Source organism: Mesoplodon densirostris, chromosome 10 (assembly GCF_025265405.1).
Source record: "Mesoplodon densirostris isolate mMesDen1 chromosome 10, mMesDen1 primary haplotype, whole genome shotgun sequence".
Taxonomy (NCBI): Eukaryota; Metazoa; Chordata; class Mammalia; order Artiodactyla; family Ziphiidae; genus Mesoplodon; species Mesoplodon densirostris.
This window is the reverse complement of record NC_082670.1, coordinates 72,599,128-72,615,798: the sequence shown is the minus strand read 5'-3', so window position 1 is coordinate 72,615,798 and position 16,671 is coordinate 72,599,128. Positions and strand designations below refer to the sequence as shown.

General features: G+C 37.8%; 1 protein-coding gene across 7 annotated transcripts in view; it reads right to left on the bottom strand.

Annotated features, from left to right (window-relative positions):
- DOCK3 (dedicator of cytokinesis 3) overlaps positions 1–16,671 on the bottom strand; it is a 422,568-nt gene that overhangs the window by 172,398 nt on the left and 233,499 nt on the right. The gene's annotated exons all lie outside the window — the stretch shown is intronic.

The following is a 16,671-nucleotide window of genomic DNA, read 5'->3' as shown; positions in this document are numbered from 1 at the left end:
AATCCTTTGAGAATTGTCTTCTGTTCACTAGCACCTAGTGGGAATCATCAACCCAAGGTATGGAGCCAAGTGGATGCCTGGGAAAAGAGTGGGGGTGACTAACCTAGTTGAGTTGCCCTACCTGTGGCTCTGGCCTTGAGGCAGGAGTAGAGATGGGGGAAAGGAAAGAACGCCTTTAATATGAATTCAGCCAGATTTCACACAAAGTCATTTCTGCAACTACAGACTCAATGCTTGAAGTCCATCTTGAGAGTTTATAACAAATCATTCTTTCATTTGATAAATGTTACTAGCTCACTCAGGCTCTGTAATATTTTTGCTTGCACAGTTTAATACTCTAAAGAAAAAGAACTGAGCAAGGAATTAGTGTGTGTATATTATGGCAATTTTCTAGTTTTCAACTTAAGTTTAAAAACTTGCTCAAAAGTTTACTGCCACTTTATTCACAAAGCATTTTCCTTCTACTGTAAGTTATCTGTTTTCTTCTCTGCTGTCTTTTTTAAAAAAAATAAATTTATTTATTTATTTTTGGCTGTGTTGGGTCTTCATTGCTGCGCACGGGCTTTCTCTAATTGCGGCGAGTGTAAGCTACTCTTCGTTGCAGTGAGTGGGCTTCCCATTGTGGTGGCTTCTCTTGTTGCAGAGCATGAGCCCTAGGCACACAGGCTTCAGTAGTTGCAGCACGCGGGCTCAATAGCTGTGGCTCATGGACTCTAGAGCACAGGCTCAGTAGCTGTGGCACATGGGCTTAGTTGCTCTGCAGCATGTGGGATCTTCCTGGACCAGGGCTCGAACCCGTGTCCCCTGCATTGGCAGGCGGACTTCCAACCACTGCGCCACCAGGGAAGCCCTTCTCTGCTGTCTTGAAAATTTTGATCTCTACTGTATAGCAATTTTCTAAGAAAGACTAATTAAATTTAGCCACTGAGGCAACTCATTACCGTTTTGAATGATACCTGAAATCATACTCTCTTAGTGTGGATTTGGCTCCTCAGACACTATGAACATGTACTTTAGAATGTGAGGAAAGAAAGAACCAAAACAGTTCAGGAATCTTGTTATTGGGTAGATTTTAGAATTCCATTTATCTACTGACTTTTTAGCTGTACCTCTTTGCATTATTTTACACATCCTTAACTGCTCACAGTCAATTTCAAGTTAATATTTTCCCATTTTACAAAAAATGTAGAAACCTTGCAACTGTAGAGGTTAAATTAACACTCTCCCCATCCTTTCTGCTATAGTTGTCATATGTACTACATGTATATACATTAGAATACCCTCAAGAAAACGGTATTTGGGGGGCTTCCCTGGCAGCTCAGTGGTTAAGAATCCACCTGCCAATGCAGGGGACATGGGTTCAAGCCCTGGTCCGGGAAGATCCCACATGCTGCGGAGCAACTAAGACCATGTGCCCCAACTACTGAAGCCCGCGCACCTAGAGCCCGTGCTCCGCAACAGGAGAAGCCACCACAATGAGAAGCCCGCGCACCGCAACGAAGAGTAGCCCCCAATCGCCGCAACTAGAGAAAGCCCGGGCGCAGCAACGAAGACACAACGCAGTCAAAATAAATAAATAAATAAATAAATTTGAAAAAAAGTTTTTTAAAGGAAATGGTATTTTTACAAGTCATGTATTTTTTAAATAAAGAGACAAACAGTCTTTTATATTTATCCATATATTTACCATTTCCAATGTTCTTCATTCATTTCTGAGGATTTGAGCTTCCCTCTGATTCTTTTTTTTAGCCTGGAGAACTTCCGTTAGCAAGTCTTAAAGTGCAATTCTGCTGGTGACAAATTCTTAGTTTTCCTTTATCTGAAAATGTCTTTATTTTGTCTTCATTCTTGAAAGATTTTTTTCATTAAATATGTAACTTTATGGGGCTTCCCTGGTGGCGCAGTGGTTGAGAGTCCACCTGCCGATGCAGGGGACGCGGGTTTGTGCCCCGGTCCGGGAGGATCCCACATGCCGCGGAGCGGCTGGGCCCATGAGCCATGGCCGCTGAGCCTGCGCGTCCGGAGCCTGTGCTCCGCAATGGGAGAGGCCACAACAGTGAGAGGCCCGCATACCGCAAAAAACAAAAATATATAACTTTGTGTTTATTTGTCCTTCTTTAAAGATGAACAAAATATCTTCTTTAAAGATACTTTAAAGATGTTTAAAGATACTCTTCCTATTATGTTCTGGACTCTGCAGTTTCTGATAAAAAGCCCATGATCACCTGAATTGTTGTTTCCACGCATGCAATGTGTCATTTTTTACTAGCTACTTTTTTTTGTTTTTGTTTTTGTTTTTTTTTGCGGTACGTGGGCCTCTCACTGTTGTGGCCTCTCCCGTTGTGGAGCACAGGCTCCGGATGCGCAGGCTCAGCAGCCATGGCTCACGGGCCCAGCCGCTCCGCGGCATGTGGGATCTTCCCAGACCAGGGCACGAACCCGCGTCCCCTGCATCGGCAGGTGGACTCTCAACCACTGCGCCACCAGGGAAGCCCACTTACTTTTAAGAATTTTAGTTAGACTACAATGTGTCATATTTAATCTGTTTGGTGTTTGACGGGCTTCTTGAATATGTAAGTTTATGTCTTTCACAAAATTTGGGAAGTTACATGCCAGTATTTCTGTAAATGTTTTTTCTGCCCCATTCTTTCTCTCTTTTCCTTCTGAAATTCCAATATGGGTCTTTTGGAACTGTAACCCTAAGGCTTTGTTGATTAAGTTTGGCTTCAATATTTTTCTTTCTTTAGATTGGATAACTTATATTGATATTCAAATTCAAAGATTCTCTCTGCTATCATTTCATGATTCAATTAATCTCATCTGGTGATATTTTTATTCCTGATATCCCTAATATAGATGCTGTATTTTTCAGTTCTAAAATTTCATTTGGTATTAAGAAGTATTTCCTATTTTTCTGTTGAGATTTTTACTATCTTTTCATTCACTGAACATGTTATAATAGCTCCTTTAAAATCCTTGTCTGATAATTTCAACATCTGAGTTATCTCAGGGTTGGCTTCTGTTGACTGTCTTTTCCCCTCAGACTGGGTCATATTTTCCATGTTCTTTGTATGTCCCATAATTTTGGATTGTACCCTGGACATTGTAGTTGTTATGCTGTGGAGACTCTGGATTCTCTTACAGTCTTCTGAAGAGGGTCAGTTAGTATTTTTGTTTTAATAGGAAATTAACTTGGTTAGACTTAATCTGTAATCTGTTTCTCCTGTGACTGATGGCAGGTCAAACTTCAGTTTTCTCTTCTTTTCTTTATTTTTTTAAATATTTATTTATTTGGTTGCACCGGGTCTTAGTTGTCCTTAGTTGTGGCAGGCAGGCTCCTCAGTTGCAGCATGCACGTGGGATCCAGTGCCCAGACCAGGGATCGAACCCAGGCCCCCTGCATTGGGAGCGGTGGAGTCCTATCCACTGCGCCACCAGGGAAGTCCCTCAGTTTTCTTTTAGTCTTAGTTGCTAGCTGCTTTGAGTTTGCCCTGCATATGTGTGATTCAGGGATCAGCCAGTGACATGGGCAGAGGTGATATATAACATCTGGGATTCTCCATCTTCTGCTCTTTCTTTCCCAGGATTCCCTTCAAGCCCCAAGCTCCATCTCTTGGTTCCTCAGGCTAAAAATATGGCAGGCTTCTATTAGAGTTTTAGCTACCCCATGCTATGTTGAGAGTACAGGTCTGACCAAAACCACAAAAACAGGACACTCACCCTGTGTTGGTCCCTTTCTCCAAGTTTATACCCCTCCAAAATCTGCTGCTTCTGTTCATTCAGCAGAACCCTAACGTGGTTGTTTTTCTGGATTTTACCCACTGTTAATAGTTAAGTGTTGGAGGGCTGGCCTGTTAGGAGGTCACTCTACCATACCAGAAATGAAACCAGCACAGTTCTACCTCAAAAAAAAAAAAAAAAAAAGCCCAAGTCCCAGCCACCATCATCTCCCATTTGGATTACTGCAATGGCCTCCTATCTAGTTTCCTAATTTATCTTTAAGTGACCAAGGGTGAGAAGGCTGGTTGTAATTTCATCCCTTGGTCCACCTCATTAATTTGGAAGTCATTTTGAGATCCAAGGATGAGAAGATGGTAGAAAAAAGGTCTCTCCCCTGGAAGATAGCCCCATGGTATGTTCACCTTCTCAGTAAGGCCTACCCTGAACACCTTATTCAAGATAGCAAATCCTCCTTCATACTTTAACTTTTTCTATTCTATATCATTTATCCCTCCAAATACACTCTACAATTTACTCTTCGTTATATCTATTGATTGACTTGCCCTACTAGAATACAAGTTTCACAAGCACAGGAATTTTTGTGTGTTTTCCTCACTGCCATGTCTCTAGAGCCTATACCAATAGGAGCACATAATAGGTGAAAAATAAACGTCTGACAGTATCAATCCACTGTAACTTCTACCTCTGATACCCCTTAATTTTCCACATTCCTCTCTAGGCAGAGGATTTTTCCAAACTTCTGTCAGTAGCATTAGTTATTCTATTCTACTTTGCACTGTGTGTCATGGTCTAGACAGAGTAGAAAGCAAATTTCTTGTAAACAAAGAACTTCTTAAAGAAGCCTGACCACTTCTTTTACTGTTTTTGTCTCGACTCTGTAGGACATTGTATTAAAAAATTTCCCCAGCCTGATATTTAGACTCTGAACATAATGAAACGATGGCACATACAGGAGAGCAATTTCTGACCTTATTCTCAGATGAAAAAAGACACATTAACCACAGGCCAAGGTACATATCTAAAACGAAAGTTTCAACTTGTCTATCTCTAAGCAGATTTTCACTGTTTCAGCGCAAGATATGATACCTTGGGCATGTATGTAGAAACATGTTGTGTTAGCCTGGTCACTGAAATGAAATATATTTAGCTTTAAACTGCATTTGCATTCATTCTGTCTATATTTTCAGTTTTGTGTTATATTAGAAAAATATATTCTTATAAGAGCAAACTTATAAGACAATAGATTATAAACGGTTTCACTTAAATATTCACGCGTTGGCGTCTCTATCTATAGGGCACAGGTTCCAGGCTTTCTTTGTGTGAGAGAGTGAGCTAATTTTTAATTTCTCTAGATCTTTGTAATTTCCAGGGAAGATATGCATATAATGAGAGCAGGGTAGGAAAAGAAAGTGATGTTGATAATCACCAGAGTCAGGGTATTAGCTTCCCTTATTCTTGCTGGGAATGACAGAAAATCCTTGGGGGAATGTTGGGTAGTGAGCTGGAGTCTATGTCCCAGACAAAGTTAAGAGAGGTTAGACCATACCTGTCTAACTTTGGGGCCCTGAGTGGAAGGACCAAGACTGATGTGCAGGTCCTTCACTGGCTGCCTGAACTCCCACAGATAATCTCTAGTTGCATTGTAAGACGTGACCTCTTTTGCAAAGAAAAGAAAAACTGTTTGATTTAATTAACAAAGTTCTCTGCCATCATTTTAAAAGAAAATTTCTCTCTAGGGGTACCTGAGGTTTTCAGAGGCAGATTATCTCTTTTGGGTAGAAATCTTGCCTCTCAGGCAGAACCCTCTATTTCAATTACAGAGGCAGCTGATTTTCAAGAAAAAGTTCATTCTACGCAAGGGTATTTTGAATGCTGACTAAACTCCAGGAGAATTAGAAATGAGGCTTTTGGCTTGCTTTGCACAGCATCCATGAAAAGATGGCTAACATAAGTGCTTTCACATGATAATCAAGAGAGGTTAAGTTTCTGAGGGCAACTTTGTATTCCCAAGGCCTAGGAGAAAAACCTAGCATACTGAAGACTCCTTAGGGAAAAAGCCGGTTGAGTGATAAAATCAATCACTAGCACCCAGAGGCTTTAGAGCACTCTGCTAAATATGTAGAGGGCCAGCGAGAGAATCAGGCATATTAACAGGCACACCAGTAGCGTAGAGAAAATTAGTGAAACAATAATACTCCTCCTGTGAATAAGGAAATTCACATAAAAGATAACAGTATCCATACAGAAGCAAATAAAGATCAAAACACAAATTCTTTTCTAAAAGAATATTCTTTATACGATTTTGAGGAGGTAATTAGGTGGTAATTATTAAATAGATTAAGATAACAGTTAACACTCATAATGTGTATACAGAAAAATATTTTCTTTCTTTTTCTTAACAGAAAAATATTTTTTAACAAAGGAAATGAGTTCCTTATAGAAGGGGATCCATATTAGGGAAAAAAATATAAAGGACATTTAAAATTCTAGCCATTTATAGGCTTTGTCTTTTTCTTACCCCATTATCACTCAAAAGCAAGCAGATGTTTATTCTGGATTGCCAAGCCAGAAGGCTTGAAGAAGGGGAGAAGTATAACTGAGAAATTTTTTTTCTAATTTTTCTCCTCATACAGCAAAACCAATATTTGCTATATTTTTTTATAACTGTCTTTCCCTTAAGATTGTTGCCAGCTACTTTAAAAAAAAAGAATTACTACCAAAACATCAAATATCTGTCAGTTCAAGGATTCTTTTTAAAAATTTTAGTCTTTTAAAAAATTAATAATTATAATACATATATACATTATACACATATAAATATATGTAGTCTTTTCCCACAAAATAATACTTATATACAGTTGTAAACTTGCTGTTTTCACTGAACAATATCTCATTAACTTTCTTTCATATATAGAACATGTTTATGTATTTAAAAGTAGTCTCTGTTGTAGGCAAAACTCTAAAATGGTCCCCTAAATTCCCCCCTCCCTCAATAATCCCAGGGCTGTATAATCCTTGTAAGGGACTGAAGTATGGTGACTTTTAATACCATAATTAGGTTATGTTATATGGCACAGTTGACCATAAAACAGGGAGATTATGTGGGTGAGCCTGACCTAACCCCATGAGTCCTTTAAAAGTGACAAATTTTCTCCCGCTAATTGCAGAAAAGGAAGTGAGAGATTCACAGCCTGGAAAGGATTCACTGCACTATTGCTAACCTGAAGATGGAGGGGGCTACATAGCAAGAAAGGCAGGTGGCCTTTAGGAGATAAGAGCAGTTCTCAGCTGACAGCCAGCAAGGAAACTGAACCTCAGTCCCACAACTGTAAGAAACTGAATCCTGCCAACAACAACCAATGAACTTGGAAGCAAATTTTCCCCTAGAGCTTTTAGATTAAAACAGAGTCCAGTTGACACTTTGACTTCAGCCTTGTGATATCGTGAACAAAGAACGCAGAAATGTTTCTAACCTACAGAACTATGAACTAAAAGATGGGAAATTTTAAAATCCATTAAATTTGTTGTAATTTGTTATACAACAATAGAAACCTAATTCAATCCCTCTCTCACTTCTTTTCACCTCAGTTTTTTCAAAGGTTACTCTATTATTTATCTAGTCCTTTCTCTTCTTATGAACATTTAGACTGCCTTAATATATTTGCTATTACAAAAGTAACATTCTTATACATATGAGCACAAGTTTATTGGTATCAGATTGGTCACAGTATACATACACAATTTTAAAAACGTGTTCTATGATACCAATAGCACAAGCAACAAAAGAAAAAACAGATACAGTAGGCTTCATCAAAATTAAAGTGTTGTGCATCAACATTACCAAGAAAGTGAAAAAAGACAACCTACAGGAAGAAAAAAAAATTTGGAAATCGTATCTCTGATAAGGGTTTGGTATCTAGGAAATATAAAGAACTTTTACAACTCAACAAAAAGACAAACAAATAATCCAATTAAAAATGGGCAAAGAACTTGACTACACATTTTTCTAAGGAAGATATACAAATGGTCAACAAACACATGACAAGATGCTCACATCATTCGTCATCATGAAAATGCAAATCAAACCACAATGGGGAAAAACCCCAGAAAATAGCAAGCACTGATGAGGATGTGCATAAACTGGAACCCTCATATATTGCTGGCAGGAATGTAAAATGGTTCAGCTGCTACGGAAAACAGTTTGGCAGTTCCTCAAAAGCTAAACATAGAATTACTGTATAATTCAGCAGCTCCACTCTTAGATATATACCTAAAAAAATAGAAGACAGGCATTCAAACAAGTACACATACTTACATGTTCATAGTAGCACTATTCACTATAGCCAAAAGGTAGAAACAGCAAACTGTCTACCAACGAATGGATGGATAAACAAATTGTGGCATGTCCATATGATGAAATATTACTCAGCCATATAAAGAAATGAGGTACTGATGCATGCTACAACACGAATAAACCTTAAAAACATTATGACAAGTGATATAATTCAGATGTAAAAGGTCACACATTGTATGATTCCATTTACATGAAATATCCAGAATAGATATATCCACAGTGATGGAATGAGACTGGCTGCTGTCAGGGGCTGGGGAAAGGGATGGGGTGGGGAGGAGAATGAGGAACAATTGTTTATCAGGTTCATGGCTTCCTTTTGGGGTGATGATAATGTTTTGGATCTAGACAGAGGTGGTGGTTGAACAACATTATGAATATAGTAAATGCCACTCAACTGTTTACTTTAAAATGGTTAATTTTATGTTACGTGAATCTTACCTCAATTAAAAATGTTTTCCATATAATTTTTAGTATTTATAGTTTATCTTTTTTCTTGATTACTCTTGCTACTGGTGTGTCTACTTTTTTAAAGTTTCTTTTTTCAGAGAATCAGTTTTTATTTTATTGATCCTCTTTATTGTTTCTTTTTATTTCAATTTTTATTGGAGTATAGTTGATTTACAATGTTGTGTTAGTTTCTGCTGTATCTATTGTTTATTTCTTTAAGTTCTATATTATTTTTCTTCTTCTTTCTTTAAGTTTACTTCTTCTTTTTCTAGCATCCTAAACTGAAAACATAATTCATTTATTTTTCTTTATTTGGGGGCTGGCAATTTGCCAATGACCTGGTTTGTTGACAACCAGAGTGTAAACGTGGAGGAGATGTGCAGCAAAATTGAGGGGCACAGGTGCACACAGAAGCAACCTAAATGTCCACTGACAGATGAATGGATAAAGAAGGTGTGGTGTGTGTGCGTATATATATATATATATATATATATATATATATACATATACACACGCACACACACACACAATGGAATACTACTCAGCCATAAAAAAGAATGAAGTAATGCCATTTGCAGCAACATGGATGGACCTAGAGATGATAATACAAAGTGAACTAAGTCAGACAGAGAAAGACAAATATCATATGGTATCACTTTTTTGTGGAACCTAGAAAAATGATACAAATGAACTGATGTACAAAACAGAAATAGACTCACAGACACAGAAAACAAACTTATGGTTACCAAAGGAGCAAGGGAAGGGAGGGATAAATTAGGATTTGGGATTAACAGATACACACTACTATATATAAAATAGATTTAAAAAAACAAGTACAGCACAGGGAACTATATCCAATATCTTGTAAAAAAAAGAATATAAATATATATAACTGAATCACTTTGCTGTACACCTGAAACATTGTAAATCTACTATACTTCAATCAAAAAATTAAGGGACACATGAAGTCATCCGTTTGCTGACAAACTCTCAGGCAATGTTTGGGCAGCTGCCCACAAAGGCCAGTATTTGGAAGCAGCAAAAGGAACAGCTATACCATTACTCTTCCCATAAGGGTGCTCTGTCAATGGCAGTCCTTGACAGTATTTAAATTCACATCTGACTCTAAATTGGGTTAGAGAATCTAAGGATTTATTCTTTGAATACCTTTATTTTTCTTTTGTTCAAAACGTAACTGAATCTATGTGCTATAGTGTTTTCAAAAGTCAAATAGTTTAAAAGTGTTTTTGTTGCTGTTGGTGGTGAAACCTTTTATCAAGATACCATAAACCATCAGTGGGCTTCTTGTCTTTTCCCAAGTTATACTATATTTGTTAAGAATACAAGCATTTTGGGGCCTCCCTGGTGGCGCAGTGGTTGAGAGTCCACCTGCCGATGCAGGGGATACGGGTTTGTGCCCCGGTCTGGGAGGATCCCATATGCCGCGGAGCGGCTGGGCCCGTGGGCCATGGCCGCTGAGCCTGCGCGTCCGGAGCCTGTGCTCCGCAACGGGAGAGGCCACAACAGTGAGAGGCCCGCACACCGCAAAAAAAAAAAAAAAAAAAAAAAAAAGAATACAAGCATTTTGGGGACTTCTCTGGTGGCACAGTGGTTAAGAATCCGCCTGCCAATGCAGGGGACACAGGTTTGAGCCCTGGTCCGGGAAGATCCCACATGCCACGGAGCAACTAAGCCCGTGTGCCACAACTACCGAGCCTGCACTCTAAAGCCCATGAGCCACAACTACTGAGCCCACAGGCCTAGAGCCCGTGCTCTGCAACAAGAGAAGGCACCGCAGTGAGAAGCACTGCTCGCCACAACTACAGAAAGCCCGTGCACAGCAACGAAGACCCAAAGCAGCCAGAAAAATTATTTTTAAAAAAGGAAAAAAAATATTTTTTAAAATTATAAAGCATTTTGGCCCACCTTGGATGTTGTAAATTTACCATTACCATAGAGTGAATTGATAGAAATGAGGACAAGTTCTATTTAACAACCTTGGCTTGCCTCTGACAACGGTCAGAGAGTACATTGCTCCCAAAGAGGAATCCTGTGAGAGCAAAGCAAATAAGTAGCTTTATATTTGTATCTTCTTGTCTTTCATCAGTGATGAAAAATTATCAGCCATTATCTCTTGGTGTGTATCTTCTCCTTTTTTTCTTTTGTCTGTGATTCTAATTAGATGTTTATTACCCTCTCTCATTCTATCCTCCATGTTCCTTAATTTTTCTTTCATATTTTTCATCTCCTTTTTATCTCTTTGCAAGATTCTGGATAGTTACACTCATTTATTCAACAAAGACTTACTGAGCACTTACTAGGTGACAAGCACTGTTCCAGGCACTTGAGTACCTTAGTGAACAAAATATATCCCTCTCTGTCCAGGAAACACAAAATGAGGAAACAGATAATAAGTGATAAGCACAATAAATGACTAAACTATGTAGAATGTAGAAGGTGATAAATGTCATTAAAAAACAAACAGGAGAGTAATTTCTTCTCTTTTTTTAACGTCAAAAAAAGACAATTTTATTTGCCTATAATGTTATTATGGATTGTCTTAGAAAATTCTGTTTCAGAGCATAAGTGAGGCAAATCTGCATAATGTTTGTCATACTGGTTATGTGATGATACAGAAAATACATATACATTTTAGTAAGTCTTGCATTTATATTAGGTGTAACACTTGCTAGGAAAATTCACATCTCCCAGCATTTCTTTTTTTTTTTTTTTTTTTTGAGGTACACAGGCCTCTCACTGTTGTGGCCTCTTCCGTTGCGGAGCACAGGCTCCGGACGCGCAGGCTCAGTGGCCATGGCTCACGGGCTCAGCCGCTCTGTGGCATGTGGGATCCTCCTGGACCGGGGCACAAACCTGTGTCCCCTGCATCAGCAGGCGGACTCCCAACCACTGCGCCACCAGCATTTCTTTTTTTAAAACCACTTTATTGAGGTATAATTGACAAATAAAAAGCTATATATATTTAATGTATACAACTGGATGAGTTTGGAGATAAACATACACCTGTGAACCCATCACCACAATGTTATGTTGTGTCTAAGTCATAAACATATTCATCAACTCCAAAAGTTTCTTCCCATTCTATTTATTATTATTAGCATCTACTTATAGTGTGAAATGAGAATACTTAACAAAAGATCTAAACTCTTAGCAAATTTTTAGGTGTGCAATACAGTATTGCTAACTGTAGGTACCATGCCATATAGCAGATCTCTAGAATTTATTCACCTGGTATAACTGAAAGTTTGTACTACCTTTAGCTAATACTTGCCCATTTTCCCCTCTCCCTAGGCTCCAGCAACCACCATTTTAGTCTCTCCTCCTTTGAGTCTGACTATTTTAGATTCCTCATATAAGCGGTATTATGTATTATTTGTCCTTCTATGTCTGGCTTGTTTCATGAAGCACAATACCCTCAAAGTTCACCCATCTTGTTGCAAATGGCAGAGTTTCCCTCTTTTTAAAGGCTAAACAGTATCCCATTTTATGTATATGCTACATTTTATTTATGCATTCACTCACCAATAGACACTGAGGTTGCTTCCTTGTTTGGCTGTTGTAAATAATGCTGCAATGAACATGGGAGTGCAGTTATCTCTTTGAGATCCTGATTTCAATTCCTTTGGATATATTCCCAGAAGTGGGATTGCTGGATCATATGATAGATCTATTTTCTATTTTTTTTGAGGAGCCTCCATACTGTTTTCCATAGTGGCTGCATCAGTTTACATTACCAACAGTGTACAAGAGTTCCCTTTTCTCCACATCCTCCCCAACATTTATCTTTTTTAAAAAATTAGATAAATTTGACATGATACATTTTATAAACTTAAGGTATATAGTGTATTACTTTGATACATTTATATATTGTAATATGATTACCACTGAAGCAATATTTAGCATATTATATCATTATGGTGCAATATTATTGTCCTTTATTAATTATACTGTGTTTAAATCTCCATGGCTTATTTACTACTTGTTATAAGTTCATACCCTTAAACACCACCAATTTTATCCCCCACCCCTGCTCCTCCATCTCCTGGTAACCACCATTTTACTCTCTGTTTTTTCACAGGTTTGACTTTTTTAGATTCCACATACAAGTGATAGAATACTTTCTCTGTCTGACTTAACTCACTTAGCATAATGTGCTCAAGTTTCATCCTTATTGTTGAAAATGGCAGGCTATTCTCCTTTCTCATGGTTGAATAATATTCCATTATGTATATACAACACATCTTTTTATCCATTCATCTACTGATAGGCATTGGGGTTGTTTCCATACCTTGACTACTGTAAATAATGCTGTGATAAACATGGGTATGCATATATCTTATCAAAATCCCACTTTTTTAAAAATTAACTTTTATTGAAAAAATCCCACTTTTATTTCCTTTGGGTATATACCCAGAAGTGGAATTGCTGGATCATATGGTAGATCTATTTTTAATTTTTGAGGAACCTCTATATTGTTTTCCATAGTGGCTGGATTAATTTACATTTCCACCAACAGTATATAAGGGTTCCCTTTTCACCACATCCTTGAGCCATTCTAACAGATGGGAGATGATATCTCATTTTGGTTTTTATTTGCTTCTCTCTGATGATTAATGATGTTGAGCATTGTTTCATGTGCCTCTTGGCCACTTTGATGCCCTCTTTGGAAAAATGTCTGTTTAGTTTTCCTGCCAGTTATAAAATTGGATTGTTTGTTTTTATGTTATTAAATTTTATTTGTTCTCTCTATATTTTGGATATTAACTCCTTATCTGATTTGGATATTATTTTGGTTTGCAAAAATTTTCTCCCATTTCATAGGCTGCCTTCATTTTGTTGATTGTTTCCTTTGCTGTTCATAATGAAGTTTTTTAGTTTGATGTAATCTCACCTGTCTATTTTTGCTTTTGTTGTTTATGCTTTCAGTGTTGTAGCCAAAAAATCATTGTCAAGGCCAATGTCAGTAAACTTTTTCCCTGTGTTTTCTTCTAGGAGTTTTATGGTTTCAGGTCTTACATTAAGTCTTTAATCTATTTTGAGTTGATTTTTGTGTATAGAGTAAGGGTAAAATTTCACTCTTTTGCATATGGATATCCAGCTTTCCCAACACCATTTATTTCAGAGACTATCCTTTCCTCATTGTGTATTCTTGGCACCTTTGTCAAAGATCAGTTGACTGGACATGTGTGGGTTTATTTCTGGGCTCTCTGTGCTGTTCCATAGGTCTACGTGTCTGTTTTTATGCCAGTACCATCCTGTTTTAATTACTGTAGCTCTGTAAAATATTTTGAAATAAAAAAGTGTATACCTTCAGCTTTGTTCAATTGTGATTTCTCCTTTACTGGCATTATTTCCCCAATCTTAAATGAACTCTTTTTTTTTTCCACTAGGCACTGTGACCCTTCTTACGTTGTAGCAAGGATCAGATGAAACAAATTGCTTTTTAAATGAACTCTTATATTACCTGACAGCATGCTGCATGTTAGGTGCATAAAATGTTTTCTTAATGACTGAAATATTCCCTGTGTTTTGCCCTCTGCTCTTCTCACATGCTATTTAAATAGGTTTGGATAACTTTGTTTCTGCACATAGGAACTATCCCTAAGAAAATTCTTATCTTCATCTGTGACACCTTACCTGCATCCCAGATGCCCCCACTACATGCCATGTGGTTTGTACAGCTATCATTTCAAACTCAGCATAGCCCAAAATGAACTCAACATTTCTTTCACTTGGCTGGATGCAATAATTATAGTACCACTCTCCTTGCCTCCAAGGTAGAAAAGAGATAAGAGGAATAACTAAGTTTGTTGCTACACTTAGTTGACTACTCATTCATTCAATAAGTAACTTCAGTACCTACCAAATGCTAATATTCTCTTAAGGTTCAAGGGATTTGCTAGTGAATAAGATAAAAAAATTTCTGTTCTCATATGAAATAGGTAAATAACAATGACCTACTATATAGCACAGGGAACTATACTCAACATCTTATAATAACCTATAATGGAAAAGAATCTGAAAAAGAATATATGTGTATATATATATGTGTGTGTGTGTGTGTGTGTGTTTAAGTGAATCACTTTGCTGTACAATTGAAACTAAAAAAATATTGTAAATGAACTATACTTCAATTAAAAAAATAAAGAGAAAAGAGAAAAATACCTCTGTTCTCACGGTGCTTACAGCCCAGTGACAAGACACAGACAATAAAAAAGGTAAATAATTAAACTATTTAGTACGTTAGATGGTAATAAATGCTTGGGAAATATAAAGCAAGGCAAGGATTGAGAGTATGCATGTGTATGTGGGAGATGATGGTAATGATGGTTTCAGTTCTAGACAGGGTGTCCAGGAAAAGCCTGAGAGGGTGATATTTGAGGAAAAACCTGAAGAAGGTCAGGATGCAAGCACCATGAGGCTATCCAGGAGACAGCATGTGCAAGGAAAGGCCCTAAGGTAGGAACACGTGTTATGTTTTTAGGGCATAGCAAGGAGGTCATTGTAAAGTAGAGTGATCACGGCGGGAAATGATAGGAAATTAAATTATAGAGGTGATGAGTCTGGGACCACATCTTATATGGTAAGATGCTCTTTCTTTTCTTAGTACTAGTCCCCTTATCCTGAGGCCTTATCAACTCATATCTGCAACAGCTCCTAACTCATCTCATCCATTTTCCAGTTTAACCTATATATTGTCACTGGGGTAATCCCAAATCACCATGTTCAATATGGCAGTCCCCCATTCAAGGATTGAGAACAGTTTATCTAATACATCAAGTCTCAATCAGTCTACAGAGTTTTCAGGGCTATCTCCAACCTATTCAATCTTGTATTAGCACTTGTTTTCTGACCATTTAGTGAGCTTCTTCTTTGTTCAAGGAGCTATGAACAAAGATGGGTAAGAAACAGATTCAAGACTTGGAGTTTACTGTCAACATAAACTTTTTCCTAGCTCTAATAGCCTCTTCCAATTTCCTGTATACATGCATTCATGTCTTTATTATTTCTAACTCAAGCTTTTGCTACTTTTCATACTTGAATATCTCCTCTTCTTGAACTTACAATAAAATCCAAAATCTTTCTACAGCTGTAAGGCCCTGCATAATCTGGTCCCTGACTATCTCTTCTTGTGACTGCCTCTTGTGATATCCTTTCCTTCCCTCACTCACTATATTCCCTCAACGACTACCTCCCAGTTTTCAGAATGTACAAAGTTTTTCCCTGCATCTAGACCTTCTTCTGCCTAGATCACGTTACCCACTTTTTTCTTACTCATACTTTAAGCCTTAGTTTGGATGCCAGAAGAGCTCCCTTCCCTGCACTCCAATCTACATAAAGTTTCACAGCACGCTACATGATTTTCCTTTATAGCACTTATGACAATTTTAAAACTATGTGCTTATTCATGTGATCATGTGTTTAATGGTCTCTCTACTAGAAACAGTTAGTTTTTCTACTAGATCATAAGCTCCAGGAAGACAAGCAGATCTCTCTCTTGCTCACCTCAGTATCCCTAGCACCTAACACAATACATGGTAGATGCTTAACAAATATCTGTTGAACAAATGAGTTAATACCTTATCTGGATCCTGGCCACTGTTTTTCAACTACTTTCATTTTCTCCAAGAGCCCTTGAGGTCTTCTCAGTCTCTCAATGACCCTTTTCTTCCCTGACTTCTTTTCCTCTTAAAAAAAATAGTTCTTCAAATGTTGAATTCAAAACCCTGGTGACAACTGATCCAGCTCACCATGACAGGATAAGTCATCTCTCCCAGTATATCACTGCAAAGCTGACTGTATTTCTTTCCCAAACCATACAATTTAATCCTAAATATGAAGCAAAGTCTGAAATGTAACTGATTAGAAAAAATATATAAAACAACCAGGATTTGGATAGGACTTCTCACTTTTTTCAGCTTGAAAAGCTCTATAACGGTTTCTATCTTAATAGGTTGTATTTTTTGTTTGTTTTTCCCTGAATTTTTTTTTTTTTTTTTTTTTGCGGTACGTGGGCCTCTCACTGTTGTGGCCTCTCCCGTTGCGGAGCACAGGCTCCAGACGCGCAGGCTCAGCGGCCATGGCTCACGGGCCCAGCTTCTCCGTGG